The sequence below is a fragment of the Delphinapterus leucas genome, chromosome 9, assembly GCF_059928025.1.
Source record: "Delphinapterus leucas isolate spDelLeu-1000000601 "Yukka" chromosome 9, BTC_Dleu_Yukka2, whole genome shotgun sequence".
In the NCBI taxonomy this organism is placed as follows: Eukaryota; Metazoa; Chordata; class Mammalia; order Artiodactyla; family Monodontidae; genus Delphinapterus; species Delphinapterus leucas.
In genome coordinates, this window is record NC_143137.1 from 13236673 (window position 1) to 13252550 (window position 15878).

At 36.0% G+C, this 15878-nt stretch overlaps 1 protein-coding gene across 4 annotated transcripts in view; it reads left to right on the forward strand.

The window, feature by feature from the left end:
• Positions 1-15878, forward strand: part of BRAF (B-Raf proto-oncogene, serine/threonine kinase) — a 152783-nt gene that overhangs the window by 42493 nt on the left and 94412 nt on the right. The window lies entirely within an intron of this gene.

Here is a 15878-nt window from a genome sequence, read left to right on the forward strand (position 1 = left end):
TTTTGCCACTTATTAGCTGTCTGTCCTGGGCCAGTTTTTTTTTTTTTCATCTCTATTTTCTCACCTGTAAATTAAGGATAACAATAGTTTCAGTCTCACTGAGGCGTTGGGAGGAGTTGAACAACTAAATATATATAAAGTGTGTAAACAGTTACTGCATAATATTCCTTTCACCCACTTGTTATGTACATGGCACAGGGAAAATGGAACTGGAAGCTGGAGAGGTCTTACATTGATGGAGAATTTGTGAGGTCTTTGAAAACTGGCAGTATATTTTTTTGGAAGTGGAAAGCACAGCAGAAAAAATAGCCAGGTGATATTTTTGCAGTGTGTGTATGGTTACATTGTATTCTTTTTTTTTTTTTTTTTTTTTTGGCGCGGTACGCGGGCCTCTCACTGTTGTGGCCTCTCCCGTTGCGGAGCACAGGCTCCGGACGCGCAGGCTCAGCGGCCATGGCTCACGGGCCCAGCCGCTCCGCGGCATGTGGGATCTTCCCGGACCGGGGCACGAACCCGTGTCCCCTGCATCGGCAGGCGGACTCTCAACCACTGCGCCACCAGGGAAGCCCCTACATTGTATTCTTAAAACATTCACATACCACTAAGTGCTCTTCACAAAATATTATGTGTTGTTCCAGGGTTTACAAAAAAAAAAATGCCTAAAACTAGTGAGCATTCGTTTTAACTCTTGGGAGTCTTCTAGGTACCATTCTAGATATATCGGAGACAGGGTAGTTCATTACTTACACTGGATGCCTTGGGGCATGAGAACTTAATTCTCTCATGGAACCCCAGCTGAAAAAGAAAGAAAATATCTTGACTAAGGTGGCTCCTACTTCTCTGACCTCAGTTGAACCCTCTTGAATGTGATTTAATCAGTCTGCCCTGAGCTTACCCAGAATATAGAGTTTTTATATTTTCGCGCAGCCAGCACCTATAAAATACCTGCTTCTTGCCAGTATACTTAAGTGCTAGGAATAAAACAGTGATCAATGTGTTACAGATCTCAACTTTACTGAACTTACAGCCCTAATAGGCCATTATAGCCCCAGTTATTTACTTGTGACAGTGTTTTTCCACAAATCTTTGTGACAGTGATTTTAGAATTGTAGGATGTGGTGCTCAGAAGTGTTTCCCATGGTTTTGGAAAACAGAGAGTGACTTGGGATAGGAGGTTACAATGGAAGAAAATTATGACCTGGGGGTTGTAGCAAAATTAATAGCAGGAAACATGATAAGTTGTTAAGATGTGTAAAAATATTGTAACTGAAAGTCCTGAATCTGTGCTGCATCTGTTTCACATGATATAAATCTGCATTTTCATCCAATTTTATTCCTACTCCAAATGCAGTTCTGTTTAATTCAGTTATATGTATGTGACAAAAATTTGATCTGTTATACTGAAGACCCTTTTGAATAGTAGTGGTGAGTAATTGAATTTTTTAAAGTTACGTAAATTTAGTGGACAATTTTATGGACAGTTTAAAATGGTTCATTTATGGTGCTGTTTTCTTTTGTGTTTTGTCAGGATCCTTGAAATGTTAGGATTTACTTGCTCTTAACCAACCAAAAGAAATATTTTGATCCTCTTTTTCCATTTCAGATAATTTTAGATTAATTTCCAAGTTTAACTCAAAGTCAGGATATATTCTGTTATTGATTTCTTGAGTACCACTTTCCTATTTTTATTTATTACTGTCTACTGGCCAAAGTAAGTGTGGAACTACGATCAACAAACTCTTAAATCCTCAGCCTCTTTCTTAACCTGAAAGGTTCCAGACACGTGTCTGGCCCTTGATTATAGCCATTCTTCAGCCTTCTCAAGTAAAACTGTTTCTTCACAACTCACAGACTTCAGGACTAAGATATTAATAAGGAATGACTATAAGAATTAATAATATCCTTGGGGAGGGGGTGGGAGATTGGGATTGACACATATACACTATTGATACTATGTATAAAATAGATAAGTAATGAGAACTTACTGTATAGCACAGGGGACTCTGCATAATGCACTGTGGTGACCTAAATGAGAAGGAAATCCAAAAAAGGGGATGTATGTATATGTATAGCTGATTCATTTTGCTGTACAGTAGAAACTAACACAACAATGTAAAGCAACTATAGCCCAATAAAAATTAATTTTAAAAAAAGAATAATATCCTTGACTCTCTAGTCCGCCTCCCCTTTTATGGGCGGAATAAATATTGATACCAGCTGCCCAGTGTCTCTCTGCCTGCGCTCAGGCAGTTGAATGTACTGCTCTAAGTTTATGCCATGAACCTCAACAGGGCTTCAACAGTGTCTGGCAGTGCTGCTCCTTCTTCACTTTCCCTCTTAAGACTGCATTCTCACTCATTGCAAACTTCTCACAGCCCCCATTCTCATCTGTGGACTTCACCTCAAACTTTATTGAGAAATTGGATGCAGCTGTCATCATCTTCGCATCACCATATCTGCAGACCTATCTGCATTGGTCTTCATGTTCTCAGTCTTCCTTTCTCTTGTTATCAGAGACCTTCCATGACAGTCTAATCTAATTCCTCTTCTTGTGACTCAGGTTCCATCTCTTCTTACTGTCTCTAGGGCTTCCTTCCTGCAGTTAGCTTCTCTTTTCCACATCATGAATTTCTCTCTATTGGATTTTCCCTTCAGCCTACAAACATACTCTGTTATCTGCCAGCCCTGATACATATGCAAATATATGTAAATATGATGATCAAAGATGTACAGTTATATAGATTTCATCCTTCCTAGTGTCTTCTATCCACTATTTCTTGTTCCTATCCTTATCCAATAAATTATCTTCATTGAATAGTTTTTCTCCTACCTCAGTGTCTGTTTCTTCTCAACCATTTTTGTGGACTCTATTCTTTACCAATCCTCTAAATATTGGTGGGCTCTAAGGTTGAGCCTTCTTTGCCTACACTCCCTTGGAAATTTGCTTATTAAAATACTGTGACACCCAAATGTATCTCCTGCCTCATATCTCTTCCTGAGTGCTAAAATGCATAGCTAGCTGCCTCCTTGATCATTTAATTATCCTCTCTTGTGGGTGATATAATACTTGATTTCTTCTCCTCGAGATTCCTCACTTGAGTAAATGGCATCACCGTCCACCCTGTTACTTAGTCAAAATCTTGGGGTGAGCCTTGATTCTTATTTCTCTCTCTCACCCTTCTCCCATGTCTAATTTATTAGTGAGTTTCATTTTCCTACCTCTAAAATATATACCAGATTCACCAGTTTTTCTCCATCTCCACTGCTTCCACTTTAGTCCAAGCAATCGTCTCTTGCTTAGCCTACAACCGTAGTCTCACTGGTCTTCTCTGCATCCATTCTTGCCCTTCCTATAATCTCTTCTCCACTAAAGTGATATTTGAGGCACAATATATATATACTGCTTTGGATTTACATTGTCTAGAATTAAAGTCTGACTTCATTGTTTACCAGCTTTGTGGCTTTGAGCAAAATACTTAACAGCTCTGTGCCACAATATTCTCATCTATAAAATGGGATGATAATTGTCAATAATAATAAAATATCAATCAGGTTATGTCACACACACACACCCTTCCACTTTTGAAACTTTGAATTCTGATATCTTAGAATAAAATCAAAGCTACTTACCATGGCTTTCAGGATGCTTCATAACCTGGCCCTTAGCCTAATTGTTCTGACCACTTTTTGTTATCATTCTTGCTATCTTTAACTCTCTACTTTGAAACATGACTTTTTATGGAATATCTTTTTTTTTGGTTGGGGAGCAACTTAGGTTTTTGTTTTGTGTTTGTTTTGTTGTATGTAAAGATAGTGCCAAATTTTTAAAAATCAGTTGATGTTTTTTCACCTGGTGAATCATTTATCTTTATAAATAGACCTACTGTGTTTTCTAGTTTTGTGGGAGACTGGTAAATTCCTAGAAGTAGAACTGCAAAGTCAAAAGATAGGAGTGTTTTCAGAACTATAAGTCCTGTTGAGGTAAATTTTTGAGACCTTACGTGACCAAAAAGTTTCATTACCCTCATGCTTGATTGGTAGTTTCCTGGAGGGTAAAATTCTAGGTTCAAATCATTTTTATTCAGGGTAATGAAAACATTACTCCATTGTCTTTTCTGTTCAAAGCTTTATTGAGATATAATTCACATATCATAGAATGCACCCATTTAAAGAGTACACTTCAGTAGTTTTTAATATATTCCCAGAGTTGTGCAGTCGTTATCACAATCCATTGTAGAACATTTTTATCACCCCAAAGAGAATCCCCCAGATAGAATTCATTCCCCATTCCCACTAACCCCCAGCTTTAGACAATAAGTTAATCCATTTTCTGTTTCCATTCTCTTTTCATGTTGCTGATGAAAAGTCTGATATCAATTCTAGTTATTCAGTAGGAAACATTTAGGGTTTTCTTCTCAACTCTGAGTTTCTGAAGTTTATTCATGGAAACTAGGATTTATTCAGACATGAGTCTTTTTTACTCATCCAGCTTAGCCCTCACTGAGCGTTTTCAGTCAGAATACTGATGTTTCTCCTTAGGTCAGAATATTTTAAAATTTTTATTTCTTCTATGTTCATCATTTAGAGTTTTTATCAAATGAATTTTGAACTTCCCGGATATGTTCTTAATATCCCAACTATTTACTTGTGTTATGCACCTGTTTTTTCCTTTGTTTTGCTTTGCTTTACTTTCTGGGAAGTTTCTTTAACTTTATATTGCAAATCACTGCCATGGTCTTTACCAATGCTCATTCTGTTATTTACCCCTTCTAAATTTTTTTCCCAATAATAATATTTCCATTTTCTCCTTACCCAGTCATTCTGTTTGTTCATCGTGATCTTCCTCTTTCTTCCTGTTGGATTTTCAGTGTCTTCTTTCTTTTTTAATTGAGATATAATTGACATATAACATTATATTAGTTTCAGGTATACAACATAATGATTTGATATTTGTGTATATTGAGAAATGATCACCACAATAAGTTAGTTAACATCCATTTTCACACAAAGAATTTTTTTTACCCCTTAGGATGAGAACTTTTAAGATCTACTCTCTTAGCCACTTTCAAATATATAGTACAGTACAGTATTATTAACTATAGTCACCATGCTGTACATGTCTTGTGAATCTTGACTGTCTATTCATACTTACAAATAAAAGACTGAGTTAATTACAGTAGAGAACTTTGTAGTTATACAGATCTAGACTTCTTTTCTAAATGGGAAGTCTGATCGTGGGTTTTCCATAAGTCTTTTGTGTTCATTGGTTGGTTTCTTTTAGGGCACAGGGATTGGAGTAGGCAGGTTTAGGGCTGCCCCAGTTACAAAAGTAAAGACAAGTTTAGTGTGGAAGGAGCTAACCAACTCACCAGGTCAATTTATTTATTTCCTTCCTTCTTTCCTTCCTTCCTTCCTTCCTTCCCTTTTCAAGCATATATAAAATTGTAGAGAATAATAGGACCATTCATGTATCCATTACCCAACTGTGTTGAATCATGTCTTTTTTCATATTTCCTTCAGATTTTTTAAATATATAAGAAAATTATAGAAACAATAATCAAAGAGATCATATAGATAATCAAAGATTACCTTTGAGTCTATTCCTTGCCCTCTCTCTTTTCAAAGGTAACCATTATCCTGAATTTAGTGTTTATCATACCCATGCATGTTTCTATATTTTTGCTGTGGGTATATATCCATAAACAATGTCGGTTCCATGTTTAAAGCTGTACATACCCTGGAATTTGCTTTTTTCACTCAGTATTGTGTTTTTGAGATGTGTTCATGTTGATATATTTAGCTTCAGTTCTTCATTTTGACTTCTATCTAGTATTCCATTTCACAAATATATTGGAGTTTGCCCTTTTTTCTCTTAGGGAATATTTGACTTGGTTCCAATATTTTGCTATTATAAACATTATTGCAATGAATATGTCTTGTGCCTATGTTAATATGTAATAGCTAGATGATAGCTTAATGCCCATCTTCAACTTTACTAGATATTGCCAGTTTATTCTCAGACATTTACATCATACCCACGTGTAGAATAGAAGAGCATCTATTGCTGTACATGGTTCGTGCTGAATTTTTTGCCAGTCCCATGGGTGTGAAATGGTTTCTCATTTTAATTTTCATTTCTTTGATTACTAATGAGGTCATTTATTTTATCATGTGTTTATTGGATATTCTGAATTCTCTTTAGTGAACTCTTATTCATAAACCCTTTGCTCTGTTTTCTTTTGGATTATTTGACCTTTTCTAAAGAGATAACCAGTTACCCCAGCATTATTTATTATACAGTTTTGTTCCCCACTAAATTATAATGCCAACACAAACCATATGCCATGTATATAAATACCTGTGCCTACTCAGCCATAAAAAAGAATGAAATAATGCCATTTGAAGCAACATGGATGGACCTAGAGATTATCATACTAAGTGAAGTCAGACAAAGACAAATATCATATGATATCACTTATATGTGGAACTTAAAAAAAATGATACAAATGAACTTATTTACAAAACAGAAATAGACTCACAGACATAGAAAACAAACCTAGAGTTACCGGAGGGGAGGGATAAATTAGGAATTTGAGATTAAGAGATAAATACTGCTATATATAAAACAGATAACAAGGACTTAATGTATAGCACAGGGAACTATATTCAATATCTTGTAATCACCTATAATGGAAAAGAATCTGAAAAAGAATGTGTGTGTGTGTGTATAAAACTGAATCACTTTGCTGTATACCTGAAACAGTGTAAATCAACGATACTTCAATTAAAAAAAAATCCATGTTAAAAAAAAAATCCCTGTGCTTCTGAGTCCTTTATTCAGTCCATTTACTCTGTTTTTCTATTCCTACCATACTATTGCTTTATAAATCTTGTCTGGTAACACCTTTCTTACTTTCCTTATTATTAAAAGGCTATCATTTTACAGTGCTTCCATAAGAATTTTAGAGTTTGTCAAATTCCATGGGAAAAAAATCTCTCTTGGGAATTTATTGTACTGCACTGAATTAATTTGGGGAAAATTGAGATTGTTATGGCATTGAGTCCTCACACACACACACACACACACACACACAATTTACATATTTGTCAAATGAAGAGGGGGCACACATACACATATCATATAGTGTAAATGTGAAATAAAGTTTAGTGGAGAAAAGTAAGTACCAGAATACACACAATCCCCTGAGCTCTTTTATTTCCACATATTTGTGTTTTTAGGGTAGATATAACTAGAATTAATTTACCATGGAAAGAGCTCCTAGGTAATAATTGGAGCTTTGATGTTGATGAAATAGCCTTATTAGAAAGGGAAAGGATCCTGAGCTCTGTAATTGTCCTCAGCCTCTTCTTGCATTGAGTAAACTCAGGCTGTTGAGTCAGCTTCTTGATAGGCTATAATAAGAGAGGAGGCAGTTAGCCTCCAGAGTCATCTGAGTTTGTCTCTTATTAATACTTTTATGCACTTGTATATTATTTTGTTGTTTACGCCACAAAGATCTTGCAGTCTTTTGTTAGATTTATTCCTGAATTCTTTACAGTTTCTGTTGCTGTTGTGAACGGCATCTTTTTTTAATTGGCTCTGGCTGATGCATTGGAACACTATGTAATATTTGTATCCTTGATCTTACATCCGCCAGTCCCAGCCTTGCTGAACTCTTACATTAGTCTTTATAGTTAGTAGTTATTAGCCCTAACCGTTTATAGTCTCTTGGGTTTTTCTATAGATAGCGTGTTTTCTACAAATAAATTTTTATCTCTACCAGTCCAATTCTGAAGTCTCTTTGTATCGTATCTCCATGCCATTAACTGTAACGTCTTGTATATCACAGCAGTGATAACAGGCACCCTTATCTTTTTTTTTTTTTTTTTTTTTTTGCGGTACTCGGGCCTCTCACTGCTGTGGCCTTTCCCGCTGCGGAGCCCAGGCTCCGGACGCGCAGGCTCAGCAGCCATGGCTCACAGACCCAGCCGCTCTACGGCATGTGGGATCCTCCCGGACCGGGGCACGAACCTGCGTCCCTTGCATCGGCAGGCGGACTCCCAACCACTGCGCCACCAGGGAAGCCCTGGCACCCTTATCTTATTCCTCATCTTTCACTGTGGTATTTTGCTGCAGGTTTCATATACTTTATTAAAAGATCCCTATTTCTAACATTCTAAGATTTTTTAAATAAATGTTGACTTTTTCAAAAATATATTCACATTTTACTCATTTATAATTTTGTTGCATCATGGTAAACGAATATGCTTTGTATGATAGCAATTTTTGTATTTATGAAACCTGCTTTGTGGCTGATATATAGAAGTAAAAGGAAGAGTAACAAAACTCGATCAATTTCGTAGAAGTCAGAAAAGCAAGAAGCAGCAGCATAAGCAGAAAGCACATAATAAGATGATAGAAATGTATCAGCTACAAAAATATAAATGAACTAAATTCTCTGGTTAAAACACAGATGTGTTTAAAACAAAACAAGCTAACAAAAAAAGAAGTCTATCTATAATTCATTTATAGGAGACACACAATGGTTGAAAGTCAAACGGTGAGAAAGGACAATACCAGACAAGTAGTGGTTAAATGCTGGTGTAGGTAGGTTAATATCAGACTTTAAGATAAAAAGCATCGTTGGGAGAAAGAGGACCATTACTTAACATTAAAGGTAAAAGAAATTAAAAGTTTGGGTAAGGGCTTCCCTGGTGGCGCAGTGGTTGAGAGTCCGCCTGCTGATGCAGGGGACACGGTTTCGTGTCCTGGTCCGGGAGGATCCCACATGCCGCGGAGCGGCTGGGCCTGTGAGCCATGGCCACTGAGCCTGCGCATCTGGAGCCTGTGCTCCGCAACGGGAGAGGCCACAACAGTGAGAGGCCCGCGTACCGAAGGAAAAAAAAAAAAGTTTGGGTAAGAGCTCAAACCTACAGAAAAGTTGAAATAATAGTACCATGAATACTTACATAAATACTATTTACACTACCTAGATTCAACAGTATGTTAACATTTTGCTCAATTTATAGCTCCTAAGGAAAAAAAAGAAATTATTTTACCTGGTCACAATATCATTATGTCTAGGAAGATTGACAGTTTCGTAATCTTATATCTAGTACATGTTCAAATTTGCACAGTTACACCAAGAATATCGTTTATAGCTGTTCTCCATCCCTGAACTAAGATCTTCTCTTTGTGCATGCATTAAATCAGTTGCTGTCTTTTAGTAGTAGTTGTCTTTTAGTCTGAAGTGACCACCCACCATTTTGTTTCCCATGACATAATTTATTAAAGAGACTAGGACAGTTGTCATGGAATGACATGTTTGGGTTTGTCTGATTTCATAGCTTTGATTTTCAAAGGAAGGTAAATATCTTATAGAATGTCGCATATTCCATATTTGTCTGATTATTTCATTGTGATTCTTTTAGCATATTTTTCTTTATTCCTTATATTTCATCTAAACTAGAAGCTAAGTATAAAGGTTTAGATTCTATTTAAATGTTTTGCACGTATACTTCATGGGTGATAAATAATGTATTGTTTATGTTGCATCACATTAAGAGGCACTTGTCAAGTTGTCACTGTTAATGATTCTAAGCCACATCTCTCCTTGTAAAGGTGTATGTTTCCCTTTGTCTTTAATCTGGGGGGAAATACTTCGGCACTATGCTAGTATCCTGTTCATCAATTTTTCACCTAATGGTTTTAGCATCCTGTCCTTTCCTGAATCAATTATTTTATATTAGCTGTCATTGTTTTGTAAAGAGGAGCTTCTTGGGACTTTCCTGGTGGTGCAGTGGTTAAGAATCCGCCTGCCAGTGCAGGGGACACAAGTTTGAGCTCTGGTCCAGGAAGATCCTGCATGCCACAGAGCAACTAAGCCCTTGCACCACAACTACTGAGGCTGCGCTCTAGAGCCCGTGAGCCACAACTGCTGAGCCCGCATGCCACAACCACTGAAGCCTGCACATCTAGAGCCCATGCTCTGCAACAAGAGAAGCCACTGCAATGAGAAGCCTGCGCACCACAACAAAGAATAGCCCCCACTCGCTGCAACTAGGGAAAAGCCTGCTCACAGCAACGAAGACCCAACACAGCCAAAAATCAATCAGTTAATTAATTTAAAAAAACACACATACGTGCTACTTACTTATTAAAAAAAAAAAGAAGAGCTTCTTATATCAAATGAGAATAACTATGATTTTTCCCCTAAAAGGCAGGATAAATGCATAATTCTTTTCCATTAATATTTAATTTTCTAAAGATGTCACAGTTACCTAAAGTCTCCCATCAAACACTATTTTTATGGGCTAGTGAATTTTTATTTTTTAAATGTATGCAGTCTATTATAGCTAATTGTAGTCTTTACTCTTTTTGCTGAAAACCTCCCAAATTTGACCAGTAGGGGTCCCTTCAGGCTAGCTCCTGTGTTGTTTTCACATCTGTCCAACACAACAAGATGTTCCAGAACTCCTCTTCTTGAATAATAAATAGATGGACCTTAAAATCCTTTAGTGCTGGCCATTTCTCCCATTAGTTGTAGTCATTGTTTTAGTTGTTATTTTATATAGTCTATGCTTACTTTATATATACTCTCATGTTTATAGTTTCTAGGTTCCCCATTTGTATTAGTTTCCTGTGGCTGCAATAGCAAATTGCCACAAACTTGGTGGGTTACAACAGTACAAATTTATTCTCTTAGCAAGTCTGAAATAGGTTTCACTAGGCCAAAACTAAGGTGTCAGAAAGGCTGTGCTCTCTCTAGAGCAATTTCCTTGCCTTTTCCAGCTTCTAGCGTTGCATTCCTTGACTCATGGCCCCTTCTTCCAACTTCAAGGCCAGCAGTGTAGCATCTTCAAATCTCTCTGGTAGGTCTCCTATTGCCTGATGCTCTGTAGTAAAATCTCCCTCCAGTTCCATTTTATAAGGATGTGATTACACTTAGGGCCCACCCAGATAATCCAGGATAATCTCTCTAACTCAAGATACTTAATTACATTTGCACAGTTCTTTTTGTCATATAAGGTACCATTTATAGGTTCTGGGTTTCAGGATGTATACATCTTGGGGGATGTTAATTAGCCTGCCATACTGTTCTTTTATATTATTCTGGGTTCAGTTTCCTTTTTCTAGGTTGTTAGCTATTTTCTCTTAGCACCTTGAAGTCAATTCATTATCCTCTGGCTTCTTTTACTGTTCTTAGGAGTATGACATCAGTCTAATTTATCTTTCTTTTCTTTCTGGTTGACCTTAAGAACTTTTGTGCATTTTCACTTCAACCTGGATGGTTGTGGATTTAGTTTTATCTGTCACGGCCAGGACTCGTTTTGCTACTCTTGAGTATTTTTGATTTCCAACTGTTTCGGAAAATTACAGCCATCTTCTTTTCAAATATCTCTCCCATTTTCTGTTTACCTCTGCATTTACTAATTCTGTTCTTTATGTCTTTCATGTTTTCCTTTCATTTTTTTCTGCCTTTTGGCTAATTTTCTCTGAATCATCTTCTAGTTCTTTAATTCTCTTTTCAAGTCTAATCTATTTACTTATACTGAGATTTTGTTTAATGACTATATGATTCAAAATTCAGTCTTTGTAGTTTCTTCATGCTTCCTTTTTATATGTATGTGTTGTCTTTAAGCTTTGAGATCTTCCAGAGTTATTTCAGTAGGAACTTCCTCTTATATTTTGGTCCACAGTTTATTAGCTTTGATTTTTTTGGTCAAGCTTGATTATATCTGTATTATTTTAGAGGAATTACTCAGAATTTTTTCTGGTGAATGACAGGTGTGCTAGTTTTCTTGCTTTCAGTACCATGATTCTTTTAACAATTTTCTTGGAATTTTAGGAAAAAGTCTCTTCTTTATTATTTATTATCTTTGGTAATAATCATTTGTTTTTTGGCATCTATTAGACTAGTCCTGTAATTTCCTCCTTTGACCTAAAGTATTATGTTACTGGATTCCTAATGAATGACTATCCCCACATTAAAAAATACATATATAGTTTAGAATTATGTTTAAGAGTTTGTCTTTCCTCACAGGTTGGATTATTTTGTGGCTTTATTTTTTTGTCTTATCTTTGTCGAGATTTGACATATAAAATGAATTTGGAAGATTTTCTTTTTTACATATATTATCACCTATTAATAATTGATAGTATATTTCCTTAAAGGTTTGATAGAAACCAATAATTTGGATCTGATACCTTCTTATTGGGAGGAGGGGAGTCAGTGGCTATAGTTTTTTCTGCCTTTGCTACCCTTCAATTCCTCCCATAGCAGTTTGTCTGCATTATATTTTAACTTGGCTTTTAAAAAAAAATTCAGTCCTTTTTTGGAGAGTGAATTTTGCCATTTTTAAAGTTGCTAGAAATGATAAGTTGTTTACTAGTATTGCCTGGTTTTAATTGCTGTGTTCTACTGAAGAGATCAGAAAAGGATAGGAAATCTTCTAGTACCTTTCTTGAAGTTTTTTGTTCTTAATTCTTTCATTTCCCTTTTAGGATTGTTGTAACAGTTTTCCTTGTTTTTCCAAGAAGACATTTTAAGGCCAAAGCTCTATGTCTACTGTTAACTTTACAGTATCTTATTCTACTTTTTAATATATCGTCAAAGTATAAATATCATCAAAGTTTTTTTTCTTACTCTTTGGGGAAAATCTGAAAGAAGTTCCTCTCCCAGACTCATCTTTTCTAATTACAGCTAGGGTTCATAGTGATTTTTCTTCATTCTTCGGATATAAAGTTGCTTTTGTTTGGAAGTTAAGAAACCTGCCTTTCAGGCATTTGTGGTCAGGTCCTGCATTTTCTACCTCCAGCAAGAAAATTTAATTCTAATCAGTTCTAATCAGCTCAGTCTCCTCATTTCCCCCATGCTCTTTGCCCTAATTTTTTTTCTTTTCCCTTTCTCCCATTCTGTGGGGGAATGGTTCTTTACCCTAACTGCACATGAATTTTATCTGTGGCGCTTTAAAAAAAAAAAAAGGAATGTACTTAATTTCCTGGACTGGAAAGAATCGCTGAACTAGGATTAATATTTCTCTCTTATGCTATTCTGAAGACAGCTTAAATCTTAGCTCCAGCACTAATTGAATACATGTTATGACAAAGACACACCAAGATAAGTGATGGGGGAATAAAAGATGAATAAAACATGTTTCTGATCTCAAAGTAGCTAATAGACATGAAAAACATAAGCAATTTTAGGATATCAAATTTTGACTATAAAGCAGTTCTGCCTGGGTGGTCAATGAACTCATCATAGAGGGAGTTTGTCATTTTCTGAGATGAAGAGACTGTAAGAAAAACAAGTTTTGAAGGGGCTCTGGGGGACAGATCAAAAGTTGACTTTTGAACATGTTAAGTTTGAGATGCTTACTAATTATCTTAGTAGAGATATTCAGTAAGCAGTTGGACAAAAAGTCTGGAGTTGAGAGGATAGAGTTGGGTTTAAAAATTTGGGTTTCATCAATTCATATTTGGCATATAAAGTCACAAGATTAGGTAAGATCACTTGGGGAGTAAGTGTAGCTAGAGAAAAGAAGATACCTAATACTTGTTGGGGATATGAGAAATTAGCGAAGGAGTCATAAAGGAAAATATTGTAATATCTGACTGTAGAAAAAATTAGAAACTTCTGTCATTTCTTCTCAAACTTTAATAAGGATCACTTTGTTAAAGTTTGGTAGGTCTGAAATGGGGCCTGAGATTCTGCTACTCTAACAAACTTCCAGAAGATTATGCTGCTGGTAGTCTATGGACTGTGCTTTGAGTAGCAAGACTTTCTGTGACTATAGAGACATAAAGTAAAAAGAAGGAAAGACTGCAACGTTTGTAGGAGAATAAGGATTAATACCCAGAATATCCAGAATGAAGGGTATCTATAAATGAACAAGAAAAAAATAGATGGGGAGAAAGGATACAGATAGGGAATTTTCCATAAAGAAATTAAAATGGTCAATAAACATGAAAAATGCTCAACTTTCTAGGAAATACAAATTGAAACAAGATCATCTTTCCCCTTAAGATCAGGAAAAGTTTAAAAATTTGAAAATATCCAGTGTTGCTGGGATTGTGGGGAAAAGGGTGGACTGATACCCTAGTAGGAGGGTATCTTGGTACCTTTTTCCTTTTGGAAGACCATTTGGCATATTAACTTTTTAAATGTGCATATCCTTCAATCCAGAAATCCTTTGCCTTAGTATCTAAAAGGAAAACTTGTACCTTTGCCCAGAAAGGCATTTCAGAGCTATTCACTGAATTGTTTGAAGTTGAGAAAAATGAAATAATCTAAATGTCCTCTAGTAAGGAATTATTAAATAAACCAAGGGTCCTGAAACCCTTTGCTCACTTATTCTCCCTTGTACATTTTAAAATTGTCTCACATTTTTGGGACTTCTCTGGTGGCTCAGTGGTTAAGAATCCGCCTGCCAATGCAGGGGACATGGGTTCGAGCCCTGGTCTGGGGAGATCCCACATACTGTGGAGCAACTAAGCTGGTGCACCACAACTACTGAGCCTGTGCTCTAGAGCTCACAAGCCACAACTATTGAGTCCACATGCCACAACTACTGAAGCTCACGCACCAGAGCCCGTGCTCTGCAACAAGAGAAGCCACCGCAATGAGAAGTCCGTGCACCGCAATGAAGAGTAGGCCCCGCTCACCACAACTAGAGAAAGCCCATGCGCAGCAACAAAGACCCAATGCAGCCAATAAATAAATAAATAAAAATTTTTTAGAAAATTGTCTCACGTTTTTTCATTATAACTGTAATAGTTTAAAAGACCATGATTTCTAGTATATGTTAAATAGATTTTGGTTACACCTTAAAATTGCAGATTCAAATCATTCAGTTTATAGAGAGTATCTATCATATACCGTATGGTAATTTGCAGAGCAGATTCTCACACCACTCAGATAAATTGAACTCATTTTTCATTAAGGAAAAAAAATCTGACTTCTTATTTATCTTAAAATAAACATGTAATATGTGCCTGTATTATGACTTCGAATTCTCAGCTGGCTGAGACTTCTGAATTCTCAGCTGGCTGGCTGGTTAAATGGATGAGGCTTGGAGCCTTCCCAAGAATGTGTTTCATTAATAAAATAAGGTCTTGCTCTTAATTTTCCCCCCCTTTTCCTTCTTCTTTTGTTTGTTAGGTGCTTTGAAGTTTATACAGCTCAGAACAGTGCACCTTAGTAGGATTTGAGATGGATAAGAACTTTGCCTTTCTTTTACAAAGTGGAGAATTACAATAGTGGTAATTTTAAAAGGAGAGGAAGAAAGGAGAACTAGTTCTAAAGCAGATCGACTAGGAAGAGTACAGATAGACATTGAGGATCTGGAAATTGATTCTCCTAAAATCATCCATGTCGACCTAACCTTAGGTTACCGTTGAAGTTTGAAGACCGTTGAAATAAGCAGTGCCATAACAGTATTTTGAAATGAATGTTAGATCTATCTATACTTAATTCAGCCATTTAAAAGGATGCTTATACAACCCTTGAAATGGAGTAAAATACATGTGTATTGACATGGAAAGAATTCTGAGGCATGTTGTTTGGTGAAAAAAGCAAGTGTTAAAAATATTTTAATATGTAATATTTATATTATATATAGTTGTATATTTTATATATGTATATATTTATGGTTTTTACTTGAGTAAAAAGGAGACATGGAAGAATGTATATCAGACTGTAAACAGCACTTGTTGGCAGGGGGCCCAGCAATGTGGGGAAAGTGAAAAGAGATTTTCATTGCTTGTTCCTGAATACTCATGTATTACTTAAATCTTTTATAGTTGAGAATATATTGTGTTACTAGTGTAGGAAAAAATTTAAAAAGTTTAATAATAAAAGGGAAAAACCACTATACTA